General features: G+C 35.4%; 1 protein-coding gene across 6 annotated transcripts in view; it reads right to left on the bottom strand.

The window, feature by feature from the left end:
• The window catches only part of CNKSR2 (connector enhancer of kinase suppressor of Ras 2), a 298383-nt gene that overhangs the window by 177056 nt on the left and 104135 nt on the right, over positions 1-17192 (bottom strand). The window lies entirely within an intron of this gene.

The raw sequence follows: 17192 nt of genomic DNA, 5'->3' as shown, positions 1-17192 counted from the left end.
CTGATACAATCTTCCACTAAATGCAAGGGGCAAAAATAGAACACACATGCAAATGAAGACCTAACCAAAGCAGAATTTAATGCAATAACTATTACATGAAATTTTTTTATGTAAGCTCTATGCTCAACGTTGGGCTTGAACTCATGACCCTGAGATCGAGTCTCATGCTCTAGACTGAGTGCCCCTCCCCAAATCCATGAATTTTATATCCTGTACTTCATTTCAGGAAATGTGCTACTTTTCAGAGGTGCTATGTCACTCCTCACACAATATAATTCGCAAGTCAGCCTCAGATAACATTCTGTCACCTTCATGCAAATCTAGTCTTTTACCATCTTGAATTTATATATAATTTTTGCCTCATTTTATAAGTCTTATTCATGCTCACTTATCCTAATTACTTAATTCTGATCAGTTCTTCAATCTGCCACTTCCAGTTATAATTTCAACCCATTATTTCACTTGTGTTAAGGCCTAATTTCATCTGAATTACCTATCTGATGTTGCTGGTCATGCTGACCCAATCCAAGGGGCCTGGGTTATTAAAAACTACTTTGAAAAAAAAACTATTTTGTCAGCAGAGACAAATGCCTTAAAAAATCAGTGTTGACAACCAGTAGCTCTATTTTTTTTTTGGTATGCTTTAACCTTTTATAAGTATGAAAATCTATATTTATGATGATTAGATAACATAATCCATGTAAGGCATAATGATTCATAACATGCTAAAATGTTATTATTATTCCTCCTTATTTTATTAACTCTAGTTCCCAACACATTAGTTTCTAATACCAATGCTCCCCTTATGACAAATGGCCAATGACCATTTTCATTAATATCTTACATTTGATGTTTTAAAGAACACGTTTAATCCTTTTGGATAAGCATTTATGGCACAGATTGACTATGAACAACTGATAACTAGAGTTACATATTCAAAACTTTAACTAGCTTCCTTTGTAAATGTGTGGCCTCTGGGCTGATATCATCTATAAATAGTTGAACCTGCTGATCCATAGGACTCAGTCATTCAACCTATGGTGGAGTCTGAACAATCTGCATCTTAACAAGCTTCCCCAGGTGAATCATAGTCCATGGCCCTGCTTTTGAGAAAACACTGTTCTTGAACACATACATTTTCTTCTCACATCATACTCATCTCATAATAAACTAATTAAGTATGAATACAGTGGCTCCATGTTAGAATCAATGGAGCCATCATTTAAAAACTGATGCCAAGCCCCACCATCAAGAATCTAATTTAGTAGGTCTTATGGGGCACAGATATCAGTACATTTAAAAGGCTCCTTACTTCATTCTTTTTTTATATGTTTGTTTATTTTTGACAGAGAGAGAGACCGAGCACAAGTAGGGGAGGAGCGAGAGAGAAGGAAACACAGAATCCGAAGCAGGCTCTGGTCTCTGAGCAGTCAGCACAGAGCCCGATGTGGGGCCCGAACTCACGAACTGCGAGATTGTGACCTGAGTCAAAGCTGGACACTCAACCAACTAAGCACCCAGGTGCCCCAAAAGGCTCCTTACTTCATTCTAAGGTAAAGCCAATTTGAAGAGCAATGAGCAGAAAGTATTACAATGTCAAAGCATGGATCTAAGTCCTGGCCATGACACTTAATGTCACTCTCCCTATCTTAAATTTCATTTACTCACTTACAAAATTGAGATAATGACATCTGGTCTACCTACTTCACTGGATTATTGTAAGAAACAAATCTGATAATATGTTGTAAAAGCACTTGGTCAACCTCAAAATATCAATGTTAATATTCCCTGCCCATTAAATTTTATATAGACCCTTTGTTCTTGCTAATAATTTTTAAACGTCATAAGGAATAGCATTTAGATGATATGGTTTAAGGGAGGGGTTACAAAGGTGAACAGAAGAGCCCAGGGCAGTATACATTTCATTTCTAAAAGGCTGTTCAGAATTCTTGTGGGGAGAGACAGCAGTAAAATATTTGTGTAGAAAGTTTAAATGTGAAGAAACAGAAAGCCTAGTGACATATTTAGTAGGGTAAGGAGGGCTATAGAAAACAGTGAGACATTAAAACAAAAATTCACAGTTATATTATTAGTAACTGCTAAATAGCCCAACTATAGACAAAAAGGCATTACAAAAGTTTGGGGATGGCACCTAAATTGGAGCCAGATACATAAAATAGTTACAGAACCAGAACCCATAAAGGTATCTAATCGAACCTTTTGATTTTTCCAGCTTAGGTATTTTATAACTCCCACTCTAGCATTACATAGTCTCACAGCATTATATTATATATTCCTTTACGGCTCAGGTTTCCATATTTGGTATCAAATCAAAATTGAAATTTTTAAGCTACAAAAGCATGCTTAATGATAGTCAGAAATGCACACATGGGTTTATTTGGGGAGGGTTTGCAGACTAGACAGTAATGGTACTCTTTTCTAGCTCCAACACCAGCCCTTTCCTCCTAGGCTCTGGTCCTCTCCAAAGTAACCCCTCAGCCCACCTCTCCCTCCTCAAATTCACTAGGGCATTACCTGTCTCATGGAGAAGACTGATACTATCACCACTCTTCCTTCCCACCCCCATTCATCTCCCTGTAGTTGTAAGAATTAATAGGAGAAGAAATAGGAACGAGCAACCTTAAAATGTAAAGCACTAATTGTATATTTGTAATACTTACAATATACCTGGATTTCATCAATTTTGAAGGATCATTTCTTTTTTCTGTTTAGCTCTCTTTAGATCTTCACCAGTATCACAGAAAGTTACAGCAGCTAAATCAAAAATCTGTAGCCCCTTTTTGGTGAAATTTTAAGGGGAAAATGAATTATTTCAACAATCATTTATTTTCGAGGCACTAGAAACACAGAGATGCATGATACAGATACCTGCCTTCACTAAGTCTCCCACAGCAAATATTTTCTTAAATGGATTGGTATTACTTTTGGCTTTATTCTTTAAAGAGAATAATCACAGTACAATACAAATGGTAACATATCAGGACTCTCTTCTGAAGTTTATTTTATCACCTATAGGGTTAAGAATCACCTAACCCACCTTTCTACATGTTTCCATGTACACAACATAGCAATAATGGTAAAAGTTCTATCTTTATAGGGTCTTTGTGAGAAAATTTTAATAGCCTCTTGAAAGGTGAACTCCATCATAAGACAGCATGATGAACAGACAGTACTTCAGACAATGAAAGACAATGAAAGTACATTACATAAATGAGCAATAAAACTTTCAGAACAGGATGTGGTACAATTATAAAGATGAGCATGTACATAGTGTACAACACAGCAATTACCCTCCTATGTAATACACTTAAAAGTAGGTATATGTCCAAATATTCATGGTCACAAAAAGGGATAAACATATTGGAGTATATAGACACAATTAAGTATTATATGAAGTAAAAGTGAATGAACTACAGTAACTGGGCAAAACATGAATGAATTCAGAAACACAAATCAAGTGAAAAAGGTATTATGCACAGTGATACCATTTTTACAAACTCAAAGACAAGTATGATTAAAAAGGGTTTTAGAAAAGTATATAAAACTATTTTAAGGAGAAAAACCAAACACTTTGAGAAGAGGCAGCATGAGGAGATTGGGGAGGAGCACAAATGTAAGTAAAATAATATTGGTAATGTCCTATTTATTATATGACAGATTCATGAGTATTCATTGTTATGCTTCATAACACACACAAACACACACACACATCTATGACATGCATTCTTTTGTATATGTATAAAATGCTACATAAATTTAAAAATATAATCCTTTGTGCAGAAAGTCTAAATGTGAAGAAACAGAAAGCCTAGTGAGATATTTAGTAGGTTGAGGAGGGCTCAATGGGTTAAGCATTTGACTCTTGATTTTTGCTCAGATCATGATCTCATGGTTTGTGGGTTGGAGCCCTGCACTGGGCTCTGCACTAGCAGCACAGCATGGTGTCTGCTTGGAATTCCCTCTCTCTGCCCCTCCTCCCATGCATGCACTCTCTCTCAGAATGAATAAATAAACTTTAAAAATATAATACACAGAAGAAAAAAGATGTATGAGAAATAGTAGCCTGCTATTTGCCATATAAAAGAATTTGATTAGTACACAACATCTCTAGTTCGTCTTCTGTTATTGGTGATAGTGATACGGTCTAAATCTTTAAAAGTGTTTTGGCAGGATGCTCACATAATATAGTCTAGGTGTTTTAAAAAAATAAAGCTTTGAAAAGAGTCAATTTCAGAATTCATTTTCATATAATTTACATAAGTTTTAAGTTTTTGTTCATAAGTCAGGCCAATGTCAGAAAGCTGGAAGAATAATAAATGATTATGTCCCAATGTTCTAAATAGTGCTTTGCTAAAGTCTTAGCATGTGGTAATTTCATCACTCTTAATTACCTTTTCATTCTGAGCCTTCAGAAAATTTACAGCTACCAATAAACATTTTATATTTTATATCAAGAATGAGGATTTCGGTGTGTGTTTATATTTGTTTTCAGACTACCTTCTAGGTCTTTTAAGAGATACAGGCATACATATATAATATAATCTTGGCTTTGCAAATTCTATATATTTTTAGTTTTGTATTTGTCTTTAGAATAAAAGTCCTCAAGTTATCTGGCTACTATGCCTAATAGTTCTAGCTATAACTTCTGATTCACTGTATTAGGATTATATACAGAAGTTTAAAAAAAAAAACATTAGTTTTGCTTCTTCATGATCAACTAAAACAGTGAAAGCAAACAAAGGATTAAGTATAATTACACTGAATTAAATACGCTGTTTAAACACAAAATAAAACAGAATCACCTTTTATGTTTCCATCAACAAGTGTACTAAGTAATATAATACATATTGTTTAAAATTTACATATAAAATCTGTCCTGGTTTTTGATCTGAAATGTCCCAGTTTTAATCTCAAAAGCCCCAGTCCAATTTTCAGGTCACCTAGAATGTCTCATTCAGGAAGGCTTAAACACTAACCCTAATATAGCAAATATATTATTTAAAGTTGTGTCTGAGATGAATGAGAGACTCTCCTAGTTGGGCTTTTATAGGTTTTAATACTGACTATACGAACCATAGAATATATATATAGTGCCTACCCCAGTAATTTATACCCCCCACTTTAGAACTTTACATATATTTACTACCTGAATCTTAATATCCCTTCTACAACACACATTCTGTAGGACTGAGTATTACACACTGGCATTTTACCTTTATATGTTTTGAGTTCTCCATTTTCAACTCTAGGTAATTTGAATGTGTAGGACAGGGATGGCAGGTTCACAGGTGATCAAAATTTGTTCTAGTTTACGTCAAAATATCTTCCAGAATATGAAGCACAGTAATCAATTTGCATTAAAATCTAAAGAACATCCTAAATTAAAGCAAAGTCCTTTTTAAAAAAGCACTCCTTCTAGAAATAGGTCTTTCTTCACTGCTACTCAATACCAAAAGTAAGCATGGCAACACTCCTTTAAGTATCTGCAGAGCAAAAACTAGCTAAGTTTAGAGTTTCCAAAGGCTCTTTTGCATATAGGGTAAGTAAAATGGCCATTTATTAAGTTTCCACTAAATGCCAGATTAGGGGCTAGATCTTCTACTAATTCACTGCAACCCTAAAATGATCCAACAAGGTGTGATGCTCTTTTACATATAAAGAGTATCGGAGATGTGAAGCAATTTGTCCAAGTTCATATAGCCTGTCAAAAAGCAGAGCCAAGATGATGAACTCAGATATACTTTATATCAAAGCCCACTACCCTATTTTGTCATAAAATGTAAATGATATAAAATGTCCACCAAGAAGGTAAAGGATGTACCATTCACACAGATAAAATGTAATGAAGCAAAATATAATAGCTATTGTCAGAAAACTTATAGGGCACGTTTCCTTGCATAAATACTTAATGAAGGGAGCCTGGGTGGCTCGGTCGGTTAAGTGTCCGACTTCAGCTCAGGTCATGACTTTGCTGTTCGTGAGTCTGTGCCCTGCATTGGGCTTGCTGTTGTCAGCTCAGAGCCTGCTTCAGATACTCTGTCCCCATCTCTCTCTGCCCCTCCCCTGCCCGTGCTTTCTCTCATAAACATTAAAAAAATCTTTAATGAAATTGTATTTTATTATTTTTTAATGTTTATTTTTTAATTTTTCATTTATTTATTTTGAGAGAGAAAAAACATGAGCAGGGAAGGGGTAGAGAGGGAAGAGAGAATCTCAAGCAGGCTCTGCACTGTCAGCACAGAACCCGACACAGAGCTTGATCCCATGAGTGTGAGATCATGACCTGAGCTGAAATCAAGAGTCAGATGCTCAACTGACTCACCCAGGCGCCCCAAATGTTTATTTATTTTGAAAGAGAGAGAGAGAGTGAACAGGGAGGAGGGACAGAGAGAGAGGGGGGAGAGAGAATCCCAAGCAGGCTCTGCACTGCCAGCACAGAGCCTAATTCAGGGCTCAATCTCATAGACCTTGAGATCATGACCTGAGCTGTAAGAGTCAGATGCTTAACTGACTGAGCCAGGCACCTTTCCTTAATGAAATTTTAAAAATCACTTCTAGGCTATTGGGGTGCTTGAGTGGCTCAGTTGGTTAAGCGTCTGACTCTTGGTTTCGGCTCAGGTCATGATCTCACAGTTGTGAGCTGGAGCCCCATGTCAGGCTCTGTGCTGGGCGTGGAGCCTGCTTAAGATTCTCTCTATCTCTCTGACCCTCCCCACTCCCCACCTCTCAAAAGAAAAAAATCACTTCTAGGATATTTATTTTTACAAAATTCTGCAATCTTTATTTTTAATTTTTTAGTATTCACAGATAATATGGTCTAAGAATTTAAACCACAAATACCAATTCAATAAATCCTAGAAAAGCTCTTCTTTTCTCTCAAGCATTTACCTTGAGTAAATAACAACCTGATTAAGATAAAACGGGTTGGACTAAACAGCAGTAATACATTTTAAAAAGGGCAATACACTCAATATAAATATGCTTATTTATACAGGGGCACCTGGGTGGCTCAGTCAGCTGAGCATCCAACTTCGGCTCAGGTCATGATCTTGTGGTTTGTGAGTTCAAACCCCACACTGGTCTTGCTGCTGTCAGACTGTCAGTGCAGAGCCTGTTTCGGAGCCTCTGTGCCCCGCTCTCCACCCCTCCCCTACTTGCATTCTCCCCAAAGTAAATATTAAAAAATATGCTTATTAATACATTTTTTTTGAGAGAAAGAGAGCATGAGCAGGGGAGAGGAGCAGAGGGAGAGAGAGACCATCTTATGAAAATTTTTATTTAAAAATGTATATTTAGAAAATACTTCATAAATAATTTATTTTTATTGATTGTATTGAAAAAAGTATAACGGATGGGTGCCTGGGTAGGTCAGTTGGGTAAGCATCCAACTCTTGATTTTGGCTCAGTTCATGATCTCAGGTTTGTGAGAATGAGCCCTGCGTTGGGCTCCATGCTGAGCAGAGCCTACTTGGGACTCTCTCTTTCCCTCTCTTTCTGCTCCTACCTGCTTGCATGTGTGTACTCTCTCTCAAAATAAATGAACATTAAAAAAATAAAATAGTATACAGGTAAGAAAAATGATTAGAAAACAAACATACATAATTTAGAGGGAATTGTCCATCAAAAAAAAAAAAAAACAGTTTCAGGGCACCTGGTTGGCTCAGTTGGTTAAGCATCTGACTCTTGATTTTGGTTCAGGTCATGAGTCACAATTCCTGAGACTGAGCCCCGCATTGGGCTCTGCACTGACACTATGGAGCCTGCTTGGTATTCTCTCTCCCTATCTCTCTGCCTCTCCCCAGCTCTCCCTCTCTCTCTCAAGATAAATAAACATTAAAAAATAAACACTTTCAAAATTGATCTTTGAAGAATATTTTTTCCATTTTCTTCAATAAAGATTTAAAAATAAAATAACACTGGTCAATTTGGCTATTACTGAGAAGACAAAAAGTAACAAGTATTGGTGAGGATGTGAAGAAAAGGGAACACTCATACACTTATGGTAGGAATGTAAATTGGTACAGCCACTATGGAAAACTCTATGGAGGTTCCTCAAAAAATTAAAAATAGAACCACCATATGATCCAGCAATTCCACTTCTGGGTATTTATCCCAAGAAAATGGTAACATTGATTCAAAGAGATATATGTACCCCTATGTTCACTGTAACATTATTTACAATAGCTAAGATAAGGAAGCAAACTAAGTGTTTATTGATGGATGAGTGGATAAGGATTTTGTATATATACAATGAAATATTATTCAGCCATAATAAAGAATGAAATCTTGCCATTTGCAACAACATGGAGAGACCTAGAGGGCATTATGTTAAGTGACATAAGTCAGAGAGAAAAAGATAAATACTGTATGATTTCTCTTATATGTAGAATCTAAAAAAGCAAACAGGGGTGTCTGGGTGGCTCAGTCAGTTGAGTGTCCGACTTGGTATCAGCTAGGGTCATGATCTCATGGTTCATGGGTTCAAGTCCTGCACTGAGCTATACACTGACAGCACCAAGACTATTTGGGATTCTGTCTCTCCCTCTCTGTGCCCCTCTCACACACGCATATGCTCTCTCTCTCTCTCTCTCAAAATAAATAAACTTAAAATAAAAACTAAAAACAGAAGCAAACAAACAAAACAGAAACAGACTCACAGATATAGGAAACAAACTGTTGGTTACCAGAGCAGGGAAAAGTTGGGAACAAAAGCAAAATAAGTGAAGTGGATTATGAAGTACAAACTCCCAGTTATAAAATCAGTAAGTCATGGGGATATAGTGTATAGCATAGGAAATACAGTCAATAATATTGTAACAACTTTGCACGGTGACAGATAGCAACTAGACTTACTATGGAGCTCATTTAATCATGTATAGAAATGTCGAATCACTTTTCTTTATGGTTTTCTGTATTTTAAAAAATTAATGAATACTGTCATGTTATAAACTTTTTTAAAAAACAAAGTTCTAAGGAATACAAAAACATGAATTCAAAAAGATATATGTGCCCCTATGTCCCTATGTTTATTTCAGCTTATTTACAATAGCCAAGATATGGACGCAACCCAAGTATCCACTGATAGATGAATGTATAAGGAGGTGGTGTGTGTGTTTGTGTGTGTGTGTGTGTGTGTGTGTGTGTGTGTGTGTGTGTGTGTGTACATGCAATGGAATAGTGCTAAGCCATAAAAAAGAATGAAATCTTGCCATTTGCAACAACATGGATGGATCTACAGAGTATAATGCTAAGTGAAATAAATCAGTCAGAGAAAGACAAATACCGTACGATTTCACTCATATGTGAAATTTAAGAAACAAAATTAACAACAACAAAAAAAAGAGACACAAACACTCTTAAACAGAGAGCAAACTGGTGGTTACCAGAGGGGAGGTGATTGGCAGGGGGAGGGAGGGATGAGTGAAATAGATAATGGGGATTAGAAGTACACTCAGCATGAAAAGAATTGAGTAACGTATAGAATTGGTCAATCACTGCATTGTACACCTGAAAATAATGTAATGCTGTATGTTAATTATACTGGATTTTTTTTTAAAGTCCTAATATGGACAATGCAGTAAAATAAAAAAAAATTATGGAATAATACTAAATGAAAAAAACTATATTCAAAATATATAGGTGTATATACATGAAAACAGGCTGAAATAAAAAGGGAAAATAACAGGATTTTCTTTGGGTGGAAGGATTAAAAGCAATGCTTTTCTTTTCATTACTCCAAATTTTTCTATGAAGAAGATATTACTTTAAAAAATGTAGAAAAATATACTGCAGCATATATACTACATACAAACGTTTATATTTATGGCATACAACATCAGTGGAATGAATGGAAGCAAAGATCATAATCTCTTTCAATATCTCTTTCAATAAACTCTTTCAATATCTAAATAAACTTTCAGTTCTTGGTGATGATTCTCTCAGTTAAGATTTTTTGAACAGTACATGACATTTCTTCAAATTTTAGAAGGTGGGGAAGTAAAGTGTGGACTAAGCAGTAGGTAACAATTACATACTTAAAATAGGATGTTTTAAGAACTTTTTCTAAAATTTCCTTCTACTCTGCATTTCTTTTCTTTTCAAAAGTTAATTTAAACAATCTCATGTGAAAGACTACTAATCTTTTCTCTTTTTTACCCAACTTTTAGCTGGGAATGGTAAGCTAAAGTAACATTTCAAATACTATTTAAAAAAACCAGTGATATCTAAGGACAGGGAAAATGGTTCTAAAAAGGCTAAGAAATGAGTAAGCCCATAAGAAAACAGCAAGACATTTTAATATATACAATTTAGAGGAGACATTTCAGGTAAAAGTATATTACTGGAACTTGAATTTTAAAAGGAAGTTTTCACTCTGGTATATTATCATTTCAAAATCTGATCTAAAATGTTTCACATCATGTTGAAAATTTTCTCTCAGCATATAATTCAGATTTCACTGAATTTCACTGCAGCTGAAGAAAATGAACACTAAAATGAGAAAAAATATCTGTGTATATTCATTATTTAAAACAAATTCCTTTTATCAAGTCTGTATTTCTTACCAATTTTATAAATATTACTTTTGTTTTGCACTTCACATTTTTGAACAATTTTTAACACATCTAATTTGATACTCACAATAGAATTATTTCTGTTTATAGATGGCACAAGTAAATGTACATGGTTTGTCCAAGGTGAAATGCTCATGAAGCGATGGGCCTAATTCTCAATTCTTCCAATAGTCACTATCCCTACCCTCTGTCTCTTTTCCCAAGTATTCTGAATTCCACCAAAGCTTCACTTTGCAAACTGATACTTTTGTGTCAGTTTCTTAACTAGTGACAATCTAATCATTTTTGTGTTTGAGGTAGAAAATAAAAAACCGTTATAGAATAATTTTAGGTCAAGCTGCAACCCATTAGGGCAGGCATCATGGCAATTATTTCAGTACTGGCATGAAGTGTGTGGGTACCTGCCTCATTTTTCTGCTGACAGTGCTCTAAATGAGGCTTCAGTTCTTTGAGAATTCTTTCTATTTAAGATTTTAAACTATTTTCCCCTTTTTCTCAAATGTGGTATGATAACCAATCTTATGTGGAAAGGAAAGTACTGGGGGAGGGATCTCTTTAAAAGACTTCAAATATAACTATCTAACCCCATCACAACTGTAAATAAGTAAAATAGATATAAAGGATTAAATAAATCACTCCAAATAGAGCTTGCTAAAAGAAATTTATATTCTTTTCACCTCTAATGTTAGTACCACTTTAAATATAAGTAGCCAATACCAAGAAGCACTTTCCACTTACTTCATAGTACCACCCCCTTTGTGTTAAGAAGGGAAAAAAGCTATTTGTGACAGTTTATTTTTAGATATTGATCATCTCCTCTTGTTGCAATGGGAATAAAAATAATTAAAGTTGAGTGAAAAATAATTTGAAGTACAGCATATTTCAAAGCATAACTATCATCATAACTGTTCAGATGAGATTTCTTGAAAGCCTGGCAATAAATGCATGCCCTAGATACATATATATATATATATATTTTAAATCTACACTTTGCTTATTCAAATTGGCCTCTTTTACTGATAGCTTAAGTTTAATACCTATCTTCAGATACTGCATACAATTCCAAGTGAATGCAGTGATTAGTGTGTATACAATGGCTGAATGAGACCATTAGATGGACACTGACTGTAAACTATGTCATTTAAAATGTAAGTATTTGTCTATGTTGTGCTCTTTTATCAAACAAAGCAGTATTACTTTATATAACATTTTTTTTCTTCTGACAACTTGAATTCATTTTAGAAAATTTGGAAAACACAGAAAAGTAGAGTCGAAATGAAATAAAACCACTTATAGTTTCATTATCAAGAAACAAACACTTAGCTATTTTATTTCATTATTTTATCAACCTCATGCCTATTGCTATGAAAGGTAGTAACAGACTAGAGCCCAGAAAAACTTGGTACCAAAGATACATCACCTAACAGTAGAAAAATAATAGATTATTTTAAGAGATGATTTACAAACACTAATATATCATGCTTGTAACTGTTTCCTCAAAAGATATTTTTTGTTAGCATTCTATATTTGCATAGTGTTTCAGAAGTCTTGTTCGCTTTCATTTTACCTTGGAAAGTAGTTATGAGGATCAATACTCTTATTTTAACTCAGTGAATAAACTAAGATGTAAAGTGATGGGTATCTTTAGATATCTCTGGGGTTCTTTTTTAAAAATATTTTTTAAGTTTATTTTTATTTTTTTAATGTTTATTTTATTTTTGAGAGAGAGAGAGAGAGAGAGCAAGTGAGCAGGGGAGGGACAGAGAGAGGGAGACAAAGAATCCAAAGCAGGCTCCAGGCTCTGAGCTGTCAGCACATAACCCAATGTGGGCTTGAACTCATGAACTCCAAGATCATAACCTGAGCTAAAGTCGGACGCTTTAACCACCTGAGCCACTCCAGGCGCCCCTAAGTTTATTTATTTTGAGAGAGAGATAGCACAAGCAGGGGAGGGGCAGAGAGAGAGGGAGAGAGAGAATCCCTAGCAGGCACTGCACTGTCAGTGCACAGAGCCGGCTGCAGGGCTGGATCTCAGAACAGTGAGATCATGACCTGAGCCAAAAGCAAGAGTTGGACACTTAAGTGACTGAGTCACCCAGGCACCCCTCTCTGGGGTTCTTTACATAACTAGCAGAGAAAGAACGACAGCTTTTACACAGGAGATGAAATAAAATGAGTACCAATTCAAGGATCTAATACCAAATTTTTCTTGGAAGAGTACAAATGAGCATGTGCTAACCAGAGGGGATAACTGGATCTCAGATCAATTTATTTTACCAAGTATGTAATGCACACCTACTATATATGAAAATCAGCAAGACACCATTCTTGTCTTTAAGAAGTTCATAATCTAATGGAAGTTAGATAATTATTATTCAAAGCAGAATATAACTTTCATAGGTAAGATGTGAAATGCTATGTAAAGTAGTATTTAGTATTATGCCATAGTTTTTAAAATTTTATTGCGTTGTTCATATTAAGACTTTATTTTTATTATTATTTTTTTTTAATTTTTTTTTTAACATTTATTTATTTTTGAGACAGAGAGAGACAGAGCATGAACAGGGGAGGAGCAGAGAGAGAGGGAGACACAGAATCGGAAACAGGCTCCAGGCTCTGAGCGGTCAGCACAGAGCCCGACGCGGGGCTCGAACTCACAGACTGAGAGATCGTGACCTGGCTGAAGTCGGACGCTTAACCGACTGCGCCACCCAGGCGCCCCCATATTAGGACTTTAAAAAAATCCAGTATAATTAACATACAGCATTACATTATTTTCAGGTGTACAATACAGTGATTGACCAATTCTATATGTTACTCAGTTCTTTTCATGCTAAGTGTACTTCTAATCCCCATTATCTATTTCACCCATCCTCCCCTCCCCCTGCCAATCACCTCCCCTCTGCTAACCACCAGTTTGTTCTCTGTTTAAGAGTGTTTGTCTCCCTTTTTTTGTTGTTAATTTTGTTTCTTAAATTTCACATATGAGTGAAATCATACGGTATTTGTCTTTCTCTGACTGATTTATTTCACTTAGCATTATACCCTGTAGATCCATCCATGTTGTTGCAAATGGCAAGATTTCATTCTTTTTTTTATGGCTTAGCAATATTCCATTGCATGTATATACACACACACACACAACATACAACAAAGAATTATAGCTAATGAGTCATCAAACAGGACAAAATGGAATCATAAAAAATAATTAATGAAAACATATACAGAAAAGAAAAAGAATAAAGAACATATGGTAAACATAGAAGACAAACAGCAAGGTGGCAGTTACGATTCCAACTATATCAATAGTTACATTAAATATAAATGGTCAAGTAGGAAGAAAGTACAAAGAGCTGTGGGATATAGTGAAAGTTTCATGAATGAGGCACTTCCTAGAGGCCTTAAAGAATAGAACATGATTTTACCAGGCTGAGAGAAAGATATATAGGACATGTTCTGAGGAGACCACACACCATAAAAAGATGAGACACAAAATCTATTTTATTAACAGTAAGTCATCCACATGAAGTAGACTACAATTAAGATATATGGTAGTACTGGGGCGCCTGGGTGGCGCAGTCGGTTAAGCATCCGACTTCAGCCAGGTCACGATCTCGCGGTCCGTGAGTTCGAGCCCCGCGTCAGGCTCTGGGCTGATGGCTCAGAGCCTGGAGCCTGTTTCCGATTCTGTGTCTCCCTCTCTCTCTGCGCCCCCCCACCCCCGTTCATGCTCTGTCTCTCTCTGTCCCAAAAATAAATAAACGTTGAAAAAAAAAAAAGATATATGGTAGTACTGGAAGGTAAAACTGAAATTATGGTAGGACCATACTTGGAATGCCCTTGAATTCCAAAGAAAGGAGTTTGTAATCAATTTGGAAACTAGAGGAAAATTGCTAAAAGTGACAAAATTAAAGCTGGGCTTTGGGATGACTAGTCTGAAAGTAATCGATTCTATACTTATAAGTAAATTACATCAGGATGTCAGGAAGATGTATTTTATGAAGAGAAATTGGTATCTTAACATTTCCCTTAAGATACAACAGAAAGGATGTAGTTAAAGTAGATGAATTAAGTAATCTGGTCAGGTACAAGTTGGGAAGGAGTGGGCAAGGCAAGAACCAAAACTACCTATGTATAGAGGTCTTTGTTCAGAAGCATCTTAAAGGTGATGAGTGGAACAGGACATGTGATAGGAAAATGAGAGTGAGGTAGAAGGAACTGTGGCAGAAGAGCTACTGAACTTTAAAAAATAGAAACAGGTAATGTTAGAACAAAATGTCCTAAGAACGGCAAGGCATCCTCTTTAAACCAGAGTGTATAGTGGGTGGAAAGTACAGAAGGTCCTTCTACATCTGAGTATATTTGGAATATTTCAATTATTTGGAGTGTTTTCAATAATTCTGTATTTGGGCAAGACAGAATGTACATCAAGTTCAACTTCTGAAAGCATGTCTCTATACTCTACCATGTTTCCTGAGCTATAAACAGCAAAACTTAAACCCATTAGTGTCTTAAAGTAAATTCCTAAGGAGAATGTTGAGCCACATAGTACATCTGTTAAAGGTTGCGTTGACAGCACAAATAAGCCTTTGAGGGTAATATCAGAATGGCATATGTTTGTTATGAAGTAATTGTCAATAGCAGGTATTCATACATTCTGGAACAAAAGCTGAATCACTTGTTATTTAGATGGTATGTTCTTAGAAATTGCAGAATAGGTGGGAGTTAGTCATATCTGACAGAAATCACACTTCCACCACTGGACAATTTCTCTACAGGAAATCTTAATTCACTGAAAATCATTTCAGCCATTCTTCTCAATGTAACATCTGAAGGTTAGAATGACAAAGGTATGTTTTGGAACCTGTGAGTTCTAAACATAGAAAACTCTCCATATATGATCTCACTGTACACTTAAAGGTAATTTTTTTCAAGATCACTTTGTTGATCCCTTTTTGATGTGAGAAAACATTATGCATTAATTAAGGGAAAATGAATACACCTGAGTACTCTTCTTCAAGATTTTCAAGAAAACATCATAATTGCCATTTAGATTTGCAGTCTTCGTTTTTAAGGCAACAGAGAGTCAGCCAATTACTCAAAAGTAAACTTTTAAATAGGCTATCCAGGTCCAGATGTTTGGAGGAGACACAAGAACTGAAAAATTCCCACTTTCTGTCATAATTATGCTTGGAAATGAAGTTACTTGGCAAGATATCAGATGGATGGCATTCTCATAGAATTGACAATAGGAGTTTCTCATGTATAAAAACTTGAAAAATAAACTTTTAATTCTCACATTCAACTTCACCATCTATTCATTGTTTTGGGTCTCATGTATAAATAAAAAGCTTAAATAACACACATAATACAGTTATCACAGATCTTCTCATGTAGCAGTTAATAATTCTTATATTATTATGATTGTTTAATACAGATTGCTAATGAGCAAAATCTATATTAAAAGGTATGAAGAGTACTATAAAAATACTGTGTAATATGCATCTCTAAATCAGAGAGAATTTCTCTCTCATAGTAAAAGAAAGAAATTAATACACTGTTGTCCATATCTCAAATCTTTGGTTAAGTTTAATGCCTTTAAAAGAAATCGAGTTTTAAAAAATACATTTTTAAAAAATGTCATGGGTAAGAATAATAACCCATAGGTTATATTATTGCTTTTTTACTCCTGGGATCATAATGCTGCTGGTCCGCAGACCACACTGGACTAACAATGCCATAGAACGCTTGTCAGCAAAAGATGGCCCAAGGGGCAAATTCAATCTGCAGCTTTTTTTTTTTTTTTTGCAAAACAAGTTTTATAGGCACATAGCCACACCCATTCATTTACACATTGTCTAACGCTGCTTTTGCACTAAAACAGCAGAGTTGAGTAGTTTCAAAAGGACCTTATTGCCTACACTACACAGCCTACAAAACCTTAAATACTTAATATCTATCTTCTACAAAATGTTTGCTGAGTCTTGTCCTAAAACGCCACTCTTCTCCCCATCATCCAGTTGAGACCTTGTAAATTCAGAAATTACATTTACTGATATCAAATATAAAGACATGCAGTGAGACTGTATCTCAAAGCTCATAAAAAATGTTCACTCTCTCCATGCATGTCTCTGAGTAACAAAGAGTTGTTGACTTTATCAATGCCATGATATAACATTGATGAATGTCTGATGTGTTCCACAATTAAAAGTCACAAAGTTACCCTCCTTCCTATAATTATCCCTGGTAATAAAAGACAGGGAGTAGAATAAAAAATTAAATCATCAGTTTTCCCCCAGATCTCCTGTATCATCTTATTTTATTGTCTGCTTTCTTTCTGAAACACTGGATAGGTTAGTTAACAAATAGCAGCACCCAAGAAAGCAGCGTCAGCAAGAGGCTGCCATCAGGGCTTACACAGCATGGTGGCTGCAGGCTTCAGACTTCTCAGATGTGTTTCATTATTAGATTTAATTAAATTTTATAAAATATGTACTAGTCAATTCATCACTCTATGATTTCTCCATATCTCATGCCTGGCTTGATTTATATTAGTGGCGGTACTCCTGAAGGCATTTGATTTGGGGATCCCTGGTTTGG

Source organism: Leopardus geoffroyi, chromosome X (assembly GCF_018350155.1).
Source record: "Leopardus geoffroyi isolate Oge1 chromosome X, O.geoffroyi_Oge1_pat1.0, whole genome shotgun sequence".
NCBI classification, from domain to species: domain Eukaryota; kingdom Metazoa; phylum Chordata; class Mammalia; order Carnivora; family Felidae; genus Leopardus; species Leopardus geoffroyi.
This window is presented reverse-complemented; position numbering and strand designations above follow the sequence as displayed.